The sequence below is a fragment of the Malus domestica genome, chromosome 08 (assembly GCF_042453785.1).
Source record: "Malus domestica chromosome 08, GDT2T_hap1".
Classification (NCBI taxonomy): domain Eukaryota; kingdom Viridiplantae; phylum Streptophyta; class Magnoliopsida; order Rosales; family Rosaceae; genus Malus; species Malus domestica.
Genome location: NC_091668.1, coordinates 15,263,132 through 15,279,728, shown reverse-complemented (window position 1 = coordinate 15,279,728; position 16,597 = coordinate 15,263,132). Strand labels below are relative to the sequence as shown.

General features: G+C 38.4%; 2 pseudogenes; both read left to right on the top strand.

Annotated features, from left to right (window-relative positions):
• Nucleotides 1-3,037: 3,037 nt before the first annotated feature.
• LOC103437457 (protein PHOX1-like) lies at nucleotides 3,038-15,024 on the top strand (annotated as a pseudogene).
• LOC139198279 (probable ADP-ribosylation factor GTPase-activating protein AGD8) lies at nucleotides 7,005-7,579 on the top strand (annotated as a pseudogene).
• Nucleotides 15,025-16,597: the final 1,573 nt, after the last annotated feature.

Below are 16,597 nucleotides of genomic sequence, written 5' to 3'. Positions count from 1 at the left end.
ACCCACTAGACTACCACAGCCAAAAACGATAATTGCAAAAAAAAGAGAGCATACAACTCTCATTTTTCCTCTATTACTTCAAGAATCTGCAAACAAAAAGAAGAACAACAACAATTCAATTTCTTCGTCTTCAAAGTTTACAACTTTGAATTTGTTTCAAATTAGAAAAAAGAAAACGAGGAGGAGGTGGAGGAGGTGGAAGAGATAACCTTGAGTCGCTGTGCAACCTTGAGTCGCTGCTTGCGGAAGGAAGAGAGGTTGGACTGGAGATAGCGAGAAGAAGAGGATTGAGTCGCTGCCTCCGTTATCCATCTTCAATTTCTCCTTCTTCTTCAAAGTTTACAACTTGGAGACAGCAAGACGAAGAGAGGCTAGACTGGAGACAGCGAGAAGCGAAGCAAGGTTGGACTTGAGTCGCTGCCTCCATTATCCATCGCCCGCAGAGGATTGGAGGGGCAAAGCAAAGCGGTCTTGCTCTGATGGAGAGAAGGTAGGAGAGAGAAGAGTAGTGAAGAGGGGCGGAGATGGAGGAGGAAGAGGTGGTGGCGGTGAGGAAGGTTCTTGATTTTTTAGGGTTTTGGATTAGGGATTTCACGGCCACACAATTGGTGGTGTTGCCATTGTCTTCCGTGTGTGAATGCAAAGGAGGAAGAAGAAAGTGAAAACAATGAAAGGGAGAGGAAGGTGTGAAAATCCTCACATAAAAATAGTAATATTAAATAAAATATCATAATAATAATGTAGTATTATACATTTTTTGGTTATTTCACACAGTCACAGCTGTTTTATATAAAAGTTTACCAAACACTATCATACTGTTTTTTGTTTTTTCAAAAGCACTTTTACAAAAAAGTTTATTAAACACTTTGTTATTTTATTTCACAATACATAAAAGTTTACCAAACACAATCATACTGTTTTTTTTTTTTTCCAAAAGCACTTTTACAAAAAAGTTTACTAAACACTCAGTTACTTTATTTCACAATTGCTTATTCTCACAACACAGCTCGGGATGGGCAAATACCCATTGGTTATGGATAACCGCGGTTACCCGTCCATTTAAATTTCACGGTTACGGTTATGGGTAACCGTTTAGATAAATAAACGGTTATGGGTATAACCGTTTACCCGTGAAATTTAAATGGACGGTTATGGGTATTAACCGCGGTTATAAATGGGTAACCATTTACGCATTTATTTTATATATGTAAAATTAATACAAACCATGTTCCCTATTGGACAAAACTTAGATCAATGCTATTGACTATAGTGCATGATTTCTATAGCTAATATAATATAGTTTTCCTTAACCACTTTAAATTTCATGATAAAAAGGAGTAAATGGTCAAAAAGAAAGGATAAACGGGTTTTAAAATGATAAATAGGTAAACGGGTACTAAACGGTTACGGTTAAATGAGTACAAGGTTATGGGTATGGTTAACCGTTTATAAACAGTTATGGGTATGAGTATAACTGTTTAGACAATTACCCAACTGGTAAACGGTTATGCGGGAATGTGAATAAACGATTATGGATAAATAACCACGGTTATCCACCCACCATAACTATTGCCCATCCCTAAGCACAACAGAAGCAGTTTTTTTTCAAAGCATAACAATACCAAACCAGCCCTAAGCCCACCCCTTCCTCTTTAGTGTAGATAATATCATTTGTTTAAAAAACAAATTGTACTATTTTTCTAATAGAGACGGAACCCAGATGTATTGGTGGAGCCCACTTCTATTAGAAAGGTAATACAATTGATGGTACAACCATCAGCTAGGGTTAGATGCCTCAACCCGAACTGGATGTCGCATCTTATTTTCTCTTTGCATAAATTGATCAAAGCAAGACTGGAAAATCGTAGTTTGGATTGAGTGAAAATTTGGATTTTGAACATTTTCTTGCTTAAATTGCGCAAAACAAAATTGTATTGACTGAATAATGACTTTATACACGGATGTCATGAGAATGATTGATATTATTTAATTTGTATATAAAATTTGATGTTGTCTGATAACAATCACTTAAGTGCTTGGACTGATGATTAGTTGAGTGACTCTTGCCAAAATTACTAGCTTTTTGTAGGTGGTGATAATGCTGGTAACGGGAAATTGTATAGATTCATTTTCGTAAGTGTATATTGCGCGGAAAAACTTACCAAAGAACAAGTGGTGGCGGGGAAAAGGAAAAACCGCGGTTAACGACATGCGTGCTCCTGGAAAGTGGGAACGACCTTACTATTTTGGAACGTTGACATTGCTTTCGAGAAACCCTAGGAGAGTGAAATTGCCTTTCCAGGAGGAAACGATGTGTCGTATCATTTGGAATTTCTTCTGCAGCCAGAGACAGACGCCATTGATGTCCACTATTTCTCTCTCCCAACAATTCCAGAGCCCAATCATTAAAATTCAAACGAATTATGATTTCTTTCTTCTTTCTCTCTGGATTTAGCATCCACCAGTTGCTGATTTGAAGCTTTTAGAACGGCAGCCAGGTTTTAATTAGTGACATTTTTCTTATTTTTTCTTTTTATTTTTTGTGGTTAATTTCTGGAATTAGAAATTGGGGTCTGGGTGTTTAATTTATGGAATTTTGATTGGGAATTTGTGTGTGAAATTTAGTAAAGCTTCAATTTTTGGTATTTTTTTAATATATTTTTCTCTGTAATTTGTTACAGTTGGTTTTGGTGTATTGGGATTTATCAGATACCAAATTATTGATTTTGTTATTTAATTACTGTGGAAATTAGTTTATGTTCCTTGTTTTATGTGTTGGTGAAAGGGTTTTTACTTTATGGTAAGGTAAAATTCAGAGCTTTGTAAAAGCTCTGTTTTGGGGCTTTTATTTTTAGACGTTTTAACAAAACACCCTCGCAACTGTTCATTTTTAACGAAAAACTACATTTTTACCTTTAACTGGCACTATTTATTTTACCTTAAAATAGAGCTTTTCGTTAAAAAAGAAGTTTTTTTGGATTTTTCGTTAGTTTTTCTTTTATTTTTTGGGTTTTGTGAATTGTTATTGGAATATCAAATGGGGAGGCCAATTGGGAAGAAAAAAGATCATGAGGTTTAGAAGCTAGGTAATGCTGGCAGTAAGCACATCAAGTCCTCGGATCGAAACTCGAAAGCCTTTGATGAAGACACTGCAATCTTCATCAAAATGTCCCATGAACTCAAAGAAGAAGGTAACAAGCTTTATCAGAGGTGTTTGCACCCAAAATGTGCCCATTTTTACTTATTTGGGCCATTGAGGTAAAATATGGTTTTTGAAGGATTAATATGCAAGAAAGTTAACTTGAAAAGATATTTGGCTGCAAGTGGATGTGTTTGGTACTATAATATTGTTTTTCCCATTTGTTTGGGTGGTGGAGGTATGTCAAGCCTTTGTTTAATCAAGATACATGCATCCTTGCAAATGGGTTGGAAGGCAACATACGGATGTGGATGCAGAGAACATGTAAAAGAAGCCAACTAGCTTTTATTACAAGTGGGAAAACATGTGATGAAAGCATGTGGTGGAAATGCAAGTTTCCCTTTTTAAATATTATTTCTACATGTAAGTTGGCAAAAGCAATGCAAGCTGCCCAAGTTTCTTTCGGGCAAGTACAAGGTTCTCAGCATGTGGCTCTTTTCAGATCTCTATTAAAAGGGGTAGATGCACAAGGATTATAGACACTCAATCAAACAAACAAATACACAAACTCTGCTCAAGCCAGATTTGCATACGAAGCTGTAGTCAGCACCAAGCCTTCATCCATTTCAGGATCAACCTTCACCAAAAGCCTTCTTTTATCTAGTTTATTAGCTCTGCTGCTCACTTGCAGTATCGATCCCCTTTGTAGTTTTCATGTACAACTCATCTTCAGTCATTTAAATCTGCAATATTAGTCACTTTCCTCTGTCATTTACATTTCTGAACAACCTTGTCATTTACATATTTTTCTATCTCTCCATATAAGTAAAGTCCTTATTTTAAGGTAAAGAAAGAACCTTGATTTGAGCAACTCCCACTCAAATGGCACAATCTATTGATTTGAAGTCAAAAGGTGCAACCTCAATCATTCAAATCCCGTCTACTAGCGGCATCTAGTAGTGGCACGCTCGCACCCACCAATCTCGTATGTGAAGTTAATCCCCAGCTTGCCCACGAGGCCTATGGCGGATTTAGGGAGCAAACATATTTTGGCACACTCGGTGGGACCCTTATATGGAGTTAGATCATGAACAATCCTTATGTTCATGATTTTTCTCAACATGCTTTTTCGGAGTATGAGGAGGATGATGGTGTTGAAGAGTGCCCAAGCTATGGCTACCACATAGAGTCAACCTATGAGTTGCCAACTTATGGGTACATAATTGAAGAGTACTCAAGCCCCATAGAACATGATTGTCGGCCAACTAATGGCCATCAAATAAATAATAATCTTGAAGATTGGCCAACTTATGGCTATGGTGAAGATTATTATTCTTTTGAGGACAATCACATTCATGAATACTATGATAGGCCAACAAATGGCTTTGAGTATCAAAATGATTCCAATGAGTACATAGAGCCAATATATGAGATGCCAACTCATGATCATTCGGATGAAAAGCTTTACAAAGAGGATGTGGGCAAATTAGAGAAGGTGTCCAAACTCCATGTGGCAAGCATCGAATATGGTGAAGAGGTGACTAAGTGTTTTAAAAAGGTGGAGGAAAGCTATACAACTTTTGGAGAAACTTTGAGAAAGTTGATAGATCAAATGTTTCAAATCCCCTCTATAAAGCACACTCACCCGACTACAACCAAGGAAGAACAAATCATACATGTTGATGAAGGCCAAACAATGGCCCCACCCAATGAAAAATCCATGAAAATGGATATGGTTGTAGAAGACCAAGCCGACATATCGAAACTGACAACAGCTAAGATGGAGCTTATGGCTATTGTAGGCCAAACACCAACGCTCAGGGGGCTCGAGCCCACACCTCTTGTTGAGCCCGAAGAAGAAGAAAATAGTTCCCACACTCTTCTCCGCCAACACAAGCATGTCATCCATACCAAGATCTCAAGAAGGGCAAAACTTGGGATCAAACATGAATGACCACCTCCTATTGTTCCCAAGCTATATGGTATGGCCAATTTAAATGGTGGATCTAATCTCTCTACACTCAATTTTAAAAAGAGAAAAAGATTTGAGTGTTAAGAGATATCTAGACAATCAAGGGGCTTGACCGATATGCCCAGGTGGGGCTTATTTTGTTGTTTCCTCTTTTGCCCGAAGTGGAACTCCCTGTCTTCTTTTTCTTCTTTCTTTCTCTCTTACCTTTTCTTTCTTTCCTGTTTCCTTTTGCCTGAAAGTAGGTGCCAAATCCCTCATTCGTTCCTTTTTCTTTTTTATTTTTCTCTTCATCTTGTCTTGTCTTTCACTTTGCCCAAAAGGGCTATATATATATATATATATATATATATATATTATATGTGAAAAGAGGGAAATGGAAGTATTTTGCCTGAATGGGCTTTATATATTATATATATATATATATATATATTATATATACTTTGTATCTTTTTCTTTGCTTTCTTGCTGGGGGGCTTTATTCCTCTCTTTCTATGTTTCTTTTTGGGGTATGTGATATACAGAAAAAATAGAAAATATAAAGAGTTGGGGCAGTTTGTGAGTAGCCATTTTTACCCTTCTTTCCACTTTTCTCTTATCCAATAGATGTATTTAGCCCGAACCCAAAACGTTGACATTAGAAAACCATCCAATGGTTGTACCCAAATTCATGGAATGAGGAGTTTCATAAAAAGCCGAAACTATGGCTTTCTTGCTAAAAAGCATGTCATCTGTTTCTCAATGGCTATTGCAAGAAAGCATAGGGCTATCTTGCCCGACTGGTGGTGCCCGATGGAACCATAACCATGTCTGACGGGAATGACGTCTTCCCTGCTAACCACCAACAGACTTTGCATGTTTCCCTAACTCTCACCAGCTCCTACAACTAAGGGTCGGGCTACTTCGACAACTACCATTGGAGGCTACAGTAAGAGCTTTTGATGTGGCTACTATTAATCACTGGAGACTAGTTTTCATGGGTGAGAAAATAGAAAAATGGAGCTGCATCTAAATTTGAAATTCGAAAGTTGGAGGAAAATGACAGAAAATTATGTTGTTGTGGCCTGACGGAACTACAATTTTTCTTGAGGGACATGATATCTTCTCCACTACAATTGATTTATATATTGTCAATCAAATGTGAGGCCCCACATTCGATTTGGTAAACATGAAGTGTTCTTGTTACATATTGCGCTGGTTGCTCTGTTTCTTGCACACCCTATTTGTTATGGTCACTTGATAACTGCTGGTCATCCCCTCCAAATGCCATGTGTCTGAGCTTCATTCGTGGATTAGGACTCAGTTTCTCTGCGGGTAGTGCATTTGCAATAAACTTTTCTCATGTTCTTGCTGTTGCCGCATCATCAATAGAAGCTTCAGCAGATCCATCCCCGACCGAAACAGACCCTGAAGAGCAGAAGATTGTTGATATACCAATAACTACAACAGCAACCGCAACAAGAGCATCTGACTTTGCTGCCCATTCTCTTCACTTTGTACTGCTTGAGGTGTCTAAAACGGTGGAAAAAGACACAAGCCATCTTGATCCCTCAAAACTTCACCATGGGTTACCACAACATACAGCCAACATAGCAGCTGCAGTTTCAAAGCCAGCCACTACACTTCAGCTGTCATCTTCAACTCACCACTAGTTGGAGGAGGTGTGCAGAAATTTAGTTTTGCAGCTCACTCAAATGCCAACCTGGGCTCAGAGGCAAAGTCAGAAAACAAGATGTGTTTCGATTATAATGCAAAGAACCAGACTTGGGCATCAATTACATATGGGATCTTTCTCTGCATCGATTGATTCAACCGTTCATTGCAGTCTAGGCGTTCATATCAAGCTTTGTTAGATCTACAAATTGAGACTTGTGAACTCTTAAGCAGCTGAGAACGATGAGTTTCGGGGAAACGATTGTGCACAAGAAAATTATGAAGACTGGGGGGCTTGGTGCTCGCAAACTTACTACACAGATAAATGAAAACCTATATGATCAGGAACCGGAAATCTAGGTGTCCTAGTGCCGGTACCTTTCTCAACCAACAGTACTTCAGCAGCTGGATCATCATTTGCATCTCAATTTGAATTTTGGAATAAACAGTGTCTTTCCCAAGAGAACTACTTTAAATACCTCAAAAAGTTCAAATTCAGGAGCAAGGAAGAAATTCACAAGTGTAAAATCTATCTCTTCCTCACCATTTGACCAAAGCATATCTGCTAATGTTGATGCTAAAAAATTCCTTGAAGAAGTTCTTTGGTTCTGCAAGCCACCTCCGGTGTTGATCTATTTGTTGTCAGGGGAAATAATTTAGCCATTGATCTCTTACTGCAAGTGGCCTAATCAAACCGACTATCTTTCCAGGCACAACATGATATCTCTTTCTTAACGAATATCGCTGGGGAGACTGGGAAGAAGCTTAGTTCCTTGGCGTCCAATTTAATGAAGGATCTTCAGGACAGAGTCATGTGATGTTGATATGCTCTGTGTCCATTTGTTAAAGAGCTCACCTGCCAACATCATATGCAGGGATTGTAAAAGGGGTTTGGCTTTCTTTTTTTTTATTTTTTATTTTCTTGTCCCCTTCTTGCCCGAATGGGCACCTCTCTCTTTCTCCCTTTTATTTTTATTTTTATTTCTCTCTCTTTCTTTTTCTTTCTTTCTTTCTCCTTGTCTCCTTGTCTCTCTCTTTCTTCCATTTTGCCCGAAAGGGCTCTCTATATATCTACATTATACTACTTGAAAGGAGACAAGTACTTACTATATATATATATATATATTATATTATAGAAAAAGAGTTAAGAAAAAGAATCTGGGCACTTTGACTGAATGGGTTCTTATGTATATGTATTATATTATTATATTATATTATATTACATATGAAAAGAGGCAAAAAAGAAAAAGAATAAAAAGGATAGTTGCCCAAGTTTCTCTCTTCTCCATCTTTTTCTATGTTTTCCAGTTTGCCCGACTTCGGGCATTTGTCCAGTTTATTATCTATGTAACCAGCGAGGTTGCTCCCATGTTTTTTGGTATCCACAAGAAAGAATACAAGCCAGACAGAAACATTTTTTCCAATGCTAGTTGCACTACCAATTGCCTTGCTCCTCTTGCCAAAGTTTATCAACGACAGAAGGACCGAAGAGGTAGACTTGCCTCTTCCTTCGACATCAATCCTAGCAGCATTGGAGTCGTAAGTTTCACAAACTTTGCTCAAATTTGTAAAACTTGGGGGCTACTATTTGCACCCAAAATATGCCCATTTTTACTTATTTGGGCCATTGGGGTAAAATATGGTATTTGAAGGATTAATATGCAAGAAAGCTAACTTGGAAAGATATTTGGCTGCAAGTGGATGGGTTTGGCACTATAATATTGTTTTTCCCATTTGTTTGGGTGGTGGAGGTTTGTCAAGCCTTTGTTTAATCAAGATACATGCGTCCTTGCAAATGGGTTGGAAGGCAACATACAGATGTGGCTGCAGAGAACATGTGAAAGAAGCCAACTAGCTTATTTTAAATGTTAGTTTATTACAAGTGGGAAAACATGTGATGAAAGCATGTGATAGAAATGCAAGTTTCCCTTTTAAATATTATTTCTACATGCAAGTTGGCAAAAGCAATGCAAGCTGCCCAAGTTTCTTTCGGGCAAGTACAAGGTTCTCAGCATGTGGCTCTTTTCAGATCTCTATTTAAAGGGGCAGATGCACAAGGGTTATAGACACTCAATCAAACAAACAAATACACAAACTCTGCTCAAGCCAGATTTGCATACGAAGTTGTAGTCAGCACCAAGCCTTCATCCTTTTCAGGATCAACCTTTACCAAAAGCCTTCTTTTATCTAGTTTATTAGCTCTGCTGCTCACTTGCAGTATCGATCCCCTTTGTAGTTTTCATGTACAACTCATCTTTAGTGATTTAAATTATAAGCAATCTGCAATATTGTCACTTTCCTCTGTCATTTACATTTCCGAACAACCTTGTCATTTACATATTGTTCTATCTCTCCATATAAGTAAAGTCCTTATTTTAAGGGCAAAAAAAGAACCGTGATTTGAGCAACTCCCACTCAAATGGCACAATCTCTTGATTTAAAGTCAAAAGGCGCAACCTCAATCATTCAAATCCCGTCTACTAGCGGCATCTAGTAGTGGCACGCCCGCACCCACCCAGGGGCGGATCCACAGTGGGGTCGTCGGGGTCGCACGACCCCTTGGAAACCATGGAAACAACCTTGAAGCTCCCATACGCGACCTCTTGGAACTGGGGTCGTCGGGGTCGTCGGGGTTGGAGTCGCACGCCAAGTGTTCGACAAAAATCCTGAACGAAGCTCGGCACTGCAGGAAGAGGAAGAAGAAGCTGCACGCTTCTTTTTTTTCAAAACATACGGGCAAAACGGCGTCGTTTTGGCCCAGGAAATTTTTTTAAATGACCTGGCCAAAACGGCGTCGTTTTGGGCCAGGCCGAAAAAAAAAAATTAAATTAAATTCCCACCGTGTCCCCCCCCATCCCAGCCTTTCCTACCCGACCCCTATACAATTAAAAGCCCCAATTTTTCATCCTTCAACCCTAACTCAATGCCCCCAAATCCTCAACTCCTCTCCTCTCCTCCCTTGCTGCTGCTGCCCCCAAACCCTCAACGTGAACTCCATCTCCTCCCTTCCTGCTCCTCTGCTGGCGGCTCCAACTCCATCTCCTCCATTGGTTTTTATATTGTGATGTGAGTGTTTATTTTGAATATTTTGTATATGTAGAATATATTTAATTAATTGAAATTCAATTCATATTTATTTTGTGAGTTTTTATTGTGAGTTTTTATTGATGGTTTGTTTATATTGATGATTTGTTTATATTGTGAGTTTTTATTGGTTTGTTTTTATTGGTTTGTTTTTATTGATGGTTTGTTTATATTGTGATTTTTTATTTTCATTATTTTGTAGATGTAGAATGCAAGGTGAGATATTTAATTTAATTGAAATCCAATTCATATTTATTTTGATTATGTTTATGGATTGTTTATATTGTGTGAGTATTTATTTTGAATATTTTGTATATGTAGAATATATTTAATTTAATTGAAATTCAATTCATATTTATTTTGATTATATTGATGGTTTGTTTATATTGTGAGTTTTTATTTTCATTATTTTGTATATGTAGAAATTAGAATGCAAGATGAGATATTTAATTTAATTGAAAATCCAATTCATATTTATTTTGATTATGTTTATGGTTTTTTTATATTGTGAGTATTTATTTTGAATATTTTGTATATGTAGCAAGCATTATTATGGAACGGTTTTTTAAGAAAAAGTCATCATCGGGTTCGGGTAGTTCGAATAATGTTGATAGTTCAAATACTGTTGGTAGTTCAAGAACTCCAAGTTCAAGACAAAGTCAGTTAGATGATGTTTTGGGTAATCTTCAAGCGGATCCTGGATTAAGAACTCGAATAATAGATTATGACGCTAATATGAGAGATGAGGTCCGAAGATTATATCTACAAAAAGGACCTTGTCAACCTAGAGGTCATAATTTCCCAATAACTAATATGTCGGGAATTAATCAACGCTTCATTCCCCAATGGTTTGATGAGTTTGATTGGTTGGAGTATAGTGTATCTAAAGATGCGGCATTTTGTCTCTATTGCTATCTCTTTAAAACCAATTTTGAACAAGTGGGTAGTGAAGCTTTCACTGGAGATGGATTTAAGAATTGGAAGAAAGGGAGAGAAAGATTTAAGATGCATGTTGGACCGGTTAGGAGTGTTCATAATAAGGCTAGAGAAGCTGCTACAAATTTGATGAATCAAGCTACACATATTGAAACGGCAGTGAGCAAACACTCTGACCAAACTCGTAAGGCTTATCGCACATGCTTGATTGCTTCAATCAAGTGCACTAAGTTTTTATTGCGACAAGGTCTTCCTTTTCGTGGCCATGATGAAAATGCCACTTCAAGCAATAGGGGAAATTACTTGGAGTTATTGCAATTCCTTGCAGATAATAATGATAAAGTTAGAGAAGTTGTGATGGAAAATGCTCCGGGGAATCTCAAATTACTAGCTCCTTCCGTTCAAAAAGAAATTGTGAATTCATGTGCCCTTGAAACACTTGATGCTATCATGGATGGTCTAAAAGATAGATTCTTTTCAATATTGGTGGATGAAGCACGTGATGTGTCTGTGAAAGAGCAAATGGCTATGGTGTTGCGTTATGTGGATGACAACGGGCATGTAATTGAAAGATTTGTGGGTATCCAACATGTTACCGACACTACTTCAAGTTCACTAAAGGATGCTATTGACACATTGTTTTCTCGCTACGGTTTGAGCATTTCCAAGCTACGAGGACAAGGTTATGATGGTGCTAGCAATATGAGAGGTGAGTTGAATGGCCTTAAAACAAAGATATTGAGAGAACAACCTTGTGCATATTATGTTCATTGCTTTGCTCATCAACTTCAACTAGCTCTTGTTGCCGTAGCAAAGAATAATATAGACATTGCCTCTTTTTTTGCAACGGCTAATAATGTGGTTAATCATGTTGGAGCATCTTGTAAGCGGCGTGATTCACTTAGAGGGCAACTTCAAGAAGAGCTTGTGATAGCTTTTGAAAATGATTGTCTTATAACGGGGCGAGGCTTAAATCAAGAAACAAGTCTCAAACGTGCCGGTGACACACGATGAAACTCACACTATGGTACCTTGATTAGCATCATTTCTATGTTTTCATCCGTGGTTCATGTGCTTCAAATGGTTATTGATGATAATCCCAATGAAAGTGCGGGTGAAGCAAATACGTTAATGAGAGTGATACTTACTTTTGAGTTTGTGTTTCACCTTTTCTTGATGAAAGTCATATTGGGACTCACAAATGATTTGTCACAAGCATTGCAAAGGAAAGATCAAGAAATTGTGAATGCAATGGCTTTAGTGAAATCATGCAAGGAAAAGCTATATTGGATGAGGAATAATGGGTTCGATGCATTGGTTGATGAAGTATCTTCTTTTTGTGAAAAACATCATATTGATGTTCCTAACATGGAAGAGGCATTTATACTTCCAGGGAGGTCAAGGCGTTATGCTCCAATAAAGACAAATCGTCATCATTATCATGTGGAGCTCTTTATTTATGTCATTGATGAGCAAATTACGGAGTTAGAGGATCGCTTTAATGAGGTAAATACCGAGTTGCTTATTTGTATGGCATGTTTGAGTCCGAAAGATTCATTTGTAGCTTTTGATAAACCAAAGTTACTTCGTCTTGCTTAATTTTATCCTCAAGACTTTTCGGATGAAGATCGTTTGGCACTTGAAGATCAACTTGAGATTTATATTCATTATGTGTGTTCCAGTAGTGATTTCTCTCAATTGGAAGAGATTGGTGATCTTGCAAAAAAAATGGTGGAGACAAGGATGCATCAAGTATTCAATTATGTATATTTGCTCATTACATTGTCTTTAGTTTTACCAGTTGCAACTGCTTCAGTGGAGAGAGCATTTTCTGTCATGAATATTGTTAAGGGTCCACTTAGGAACAAAATGGGAGATCAATGGTTGAGTGATAGCTTGCATGTTTATATTGAGAGAGATATTTTTGCTTGTATTGAAAATGAAGCTATAATGCTTCGTTTTCAAAATATGAAACCTCGTCGTGGACAATTATAGTTTGTAATATTGTTTCCATTATGAATTATGAATGAAAGTACTATGATTTCATTTTCAATATGTTTTTCCATCCTAAATTTTTATTTGAACTTTTACACTGCGACCCCTTGGGGTAAGATTCCTGGATCCGCCACTGCACCCACCAATCTCGTATGTGAAGTAAATCCCCAGCTTGCCCGCGAGGCCCATGGCGGATTTAGGGAGCAAACAAGAGGCACGATCATGAAGGCGCGATGTTGAAGTATGAAAAGGCCCTCAAACTCCTTCCACAAAATCATTTTGAAGTTGCTCATTTGCATAGCAGCATGGCTGCGTGTTATATACAAATGGATATTGGGGAATATCCTCGAGCTATCAACGAATGTAATTTAGCATTACCGGTATCGCCAAAGTACAGTAAAGCGTTGTTAAAAAGAGCGTTTTGTTATGAAGCTTTGAATCGGTTGGATTTGGCATTGAGAGATGTTAATTCTGTGCTGAATATGGAACCGAATAATCTTAGTGCGTTGGAGATTCTAGCTAGCGTGAAGAGGGTGATGAATGAAAAGGGTATTGTTTTTTATGAGAAAGAGATTGGTATTGCTAATGTACAGCAGCCTGCTGCTGCTCGTTTTCGTAAGGTGGTGAAAGAGAAGTTAAAGAAGAAGGGTAAGAAAATTGAGCAGAAGATGGAGGATAAGGTTGTTGTGGAAGAGAAGGTGAGTGCTGATAAGGATAAAGAAGTGGTTATGAAGATCGTTGGGGAAGATAAAGTGGTTATGAGGCATGTTGAAGAAGAGAAACCTGTTACGAAACATGTTGAGGAAGAAAAAGTAGTTGCAAAGCCAGTCAAGCTGGTGTTTGGAGATGACATAGGTGGGCTCCATTACTTGCGAATTGTAGCATGCCTTTGGCGAGGGAGATAGTTAGGGATCGATTTCCTGGCTTGAAGGGTGTTCTTGTGAAGTCTAAAGATCAAGGGGGTGATTTGGTTACAATCACTACTACAGATGAGTTTAGGATAGCTCAATCATCAAGTGATATGCACGGCCCACTTAGATTATTCATAGCAGAAGTCAGTCCTGATCAAGAACCAATTTACGAGGGATTGAGTGATGAGGAGGTGACTCAGGTGAGTACAGACAACAGAAAACCAAGTCGTATTGTAGAGAATGGGGATAATGAAAAAGATAAAGAAGTGGAAAAACGGTATACATATGTCGAGGATTGGGTTATCCAATTTGCACGATTGTTCAAGAACCATGTTGGGTTTGATTTTGATTCGTACTTGGGATCTTCATGAGCTCTGTGTGAAGATATACTCAGAGGCAATGGAGGACGCTGTAACCCTTGAGGACGCTCAAGAACTTTTTGACATTGCTGCAGATAAGTTCCAAGAAATGGTGGCTTTGGCATTGTTTAACTGGGGAAATGTCCACATGTCTAAGGTAAGGAAGCGAGTTTCCTTTCCTGAAGATGCTTCAAGGGAAACCATTATTGAACTGATCAAGGCTGGCTACGAATGGGCAAATAATGAGAACAAGAAGGCAGATGGTAGGTACGAAGAGGCTGTGAAAATAAACCCGACTTCTACGAAGGTTATCTTGCTCTGAGGCAACAACAGTTTGACCAAGCAAAGCTTTGTTGGTACTAGGCTGAGGACAGCATGGACAGGGGCATGCTGATGTGGGAGGAGATGGAAGAGCGGCGTCTAAATAGACTCTCCAAAGAAGAAAAATATTATACCCAATTGCAAAAATTGGGTTTGGATGGCCTAATTCAAGAGGTATCTGCTGGTGAAGCTGCAGAACATGCTGCAAATATGAAGTCACAGATATACCTCTTGTGGGGAACCTTGCTGTATGAGCGCTCTGTTGTGGAATATAAGCTAGGGCTACCTACTTGGGAGGAATGTTTAGAAGTTTCTGTTGAATAGTTTGAACTTTGTGGAGCTTCTCCAACAGATATTGCTGTGATGATAAAGAGCCACTGTTCCAATGAAACTGCACTGGAAGGTAAGTAGCACATGTTTATGCAATTTTTATTTTTATTTTTTACGGCTATTATAATTTAGAGCTGTTAAATGATCAATTTTTATTCATATGCAGGTTTAGGGTTCAAAATTGATGAGATAATACATGCATGGAATGAAATGTATGATGCTCAAAGGTGGCAATTTGGTGTTCCCTCTTTCCGGCTTGAGCCATTGTTGCGTCAGCGAGTTCCAAAACTTCATTCTATCTTGGAGCATGCTGGAAATTTTTGTTGATAGTTGGTATCCTTTCGAGGCTGCACAAATGCCTCAGGTTGCCTTAGTTCAACTTTTGCAGATTGCATGGTTGCTCAGGTAACTCGTCATTTTTAATTAGAGCATGTCAAAATTGTCTTTGTTATCATTTGGAAGATTGATTTGATTACAATTTGAATAGCTGAATTCTGATGGGATCAATATGGAATTTGGAGAGTGCAAAATATGTTGAAAACCCATTATTTAACCGAAAACATGTTTTTGAACCGGTCTCATTAAACCTAAGTACTTTAGGGCCTGTTTGATAACTTCTCGTTATTAGTTTTAGTTTTCATTTTTGTGTTAGAGAGAGATTGGAATACATGGGAAAGATGTGTATGGCGAAAGATGTAAATGGAAACTTAAAACCAAAAAGTTTTTAACTTTCAAGATTTTGTTTTGTTCATGTTATTTCTTCCACTTTCTCTCACAACCCTTTTACATCTCTCCTTTTTCCCATATACTTTCCTCATATCTCAAGCACAACAACAACAACAACAACAACAACAACAACAACAAAGCCTTTTCCCACTAAGTGGGGTCGGCTATATGAATCCTAGAATGCCATTGCGCTCGGTTTTGTGTCATGTCCTCCGTTAGATCCAAGTACTCTATGTCTTTTCTTATGGTCTCTTCCAAAGTTTTCCTAGGTCTTCCTCTACCCCTTCGGCCCCGAACCTCTGTTCCGTAGTCACATCTTCGAACCGGAGCGTCAGTAGGCCTTCTTTGCACATGTCCAAACCACCGTAACCGATTTTCTCTCATCTTTCCTTCAACTTCGGCTACTCCTACTTTACCTCAGATATCCTCATTCACAATCTTCTCCTTTCTTGTGTGCCCACACATCCCACGAAGCATCCTTATCTCCGCTACACCCATTTTGTGTACGTGTTGGTGCTTCACCGCCCAACATTCTGTGCCATACAACATCGCTGGCCTTATTGCCTCCTATAAAATTTTCCCTTGAGCTTCAGTGACCTACGACGATCACACAACACGCCGGATGCACTCTTACACTTCATCCATCCAGCTTGTATTCTATGGTTGAGATCTCCATCTAATTCTCCGTTCTCTTGCAAGATAGATCCTAGGTAGCGAAAACGGTCGCTTTTTGTGATCGTCGCTAGATTGCTCCGGTCATTAGTGTGGATAAGTATATAAATGGATAGAGATAGGAAAGCAAACACCAGATGTATGTGGTTCACCCATATTGGCTACGTCCATGAAATAGAGGAGTTCTCATTAATTGTGAAGGGTTTACACAAGTACATAGGTTCAAGCTCTCTTTTAGTGAGTACAAGTGAATGATTTAGTACAAATGACATTAGGAAATATTGTGGGAGAATGATCTCGTAATCACGAAACTTCTAAGTTCCGGAGTGTGGTATCGTCTTGACTTGCCTTATCTGTCTCGTAGGTAGATGTGGCATCTTCTCTGGAAGTACTCTTCCTCCATCCAGGGGTGGTATCTTTAACTGGTGGAGATGCACAAGGTAATGTATCAATTTCACTTGAAGCTTACTTGTAGTTTCAGGCTTGGTCAAGCGCGATACAA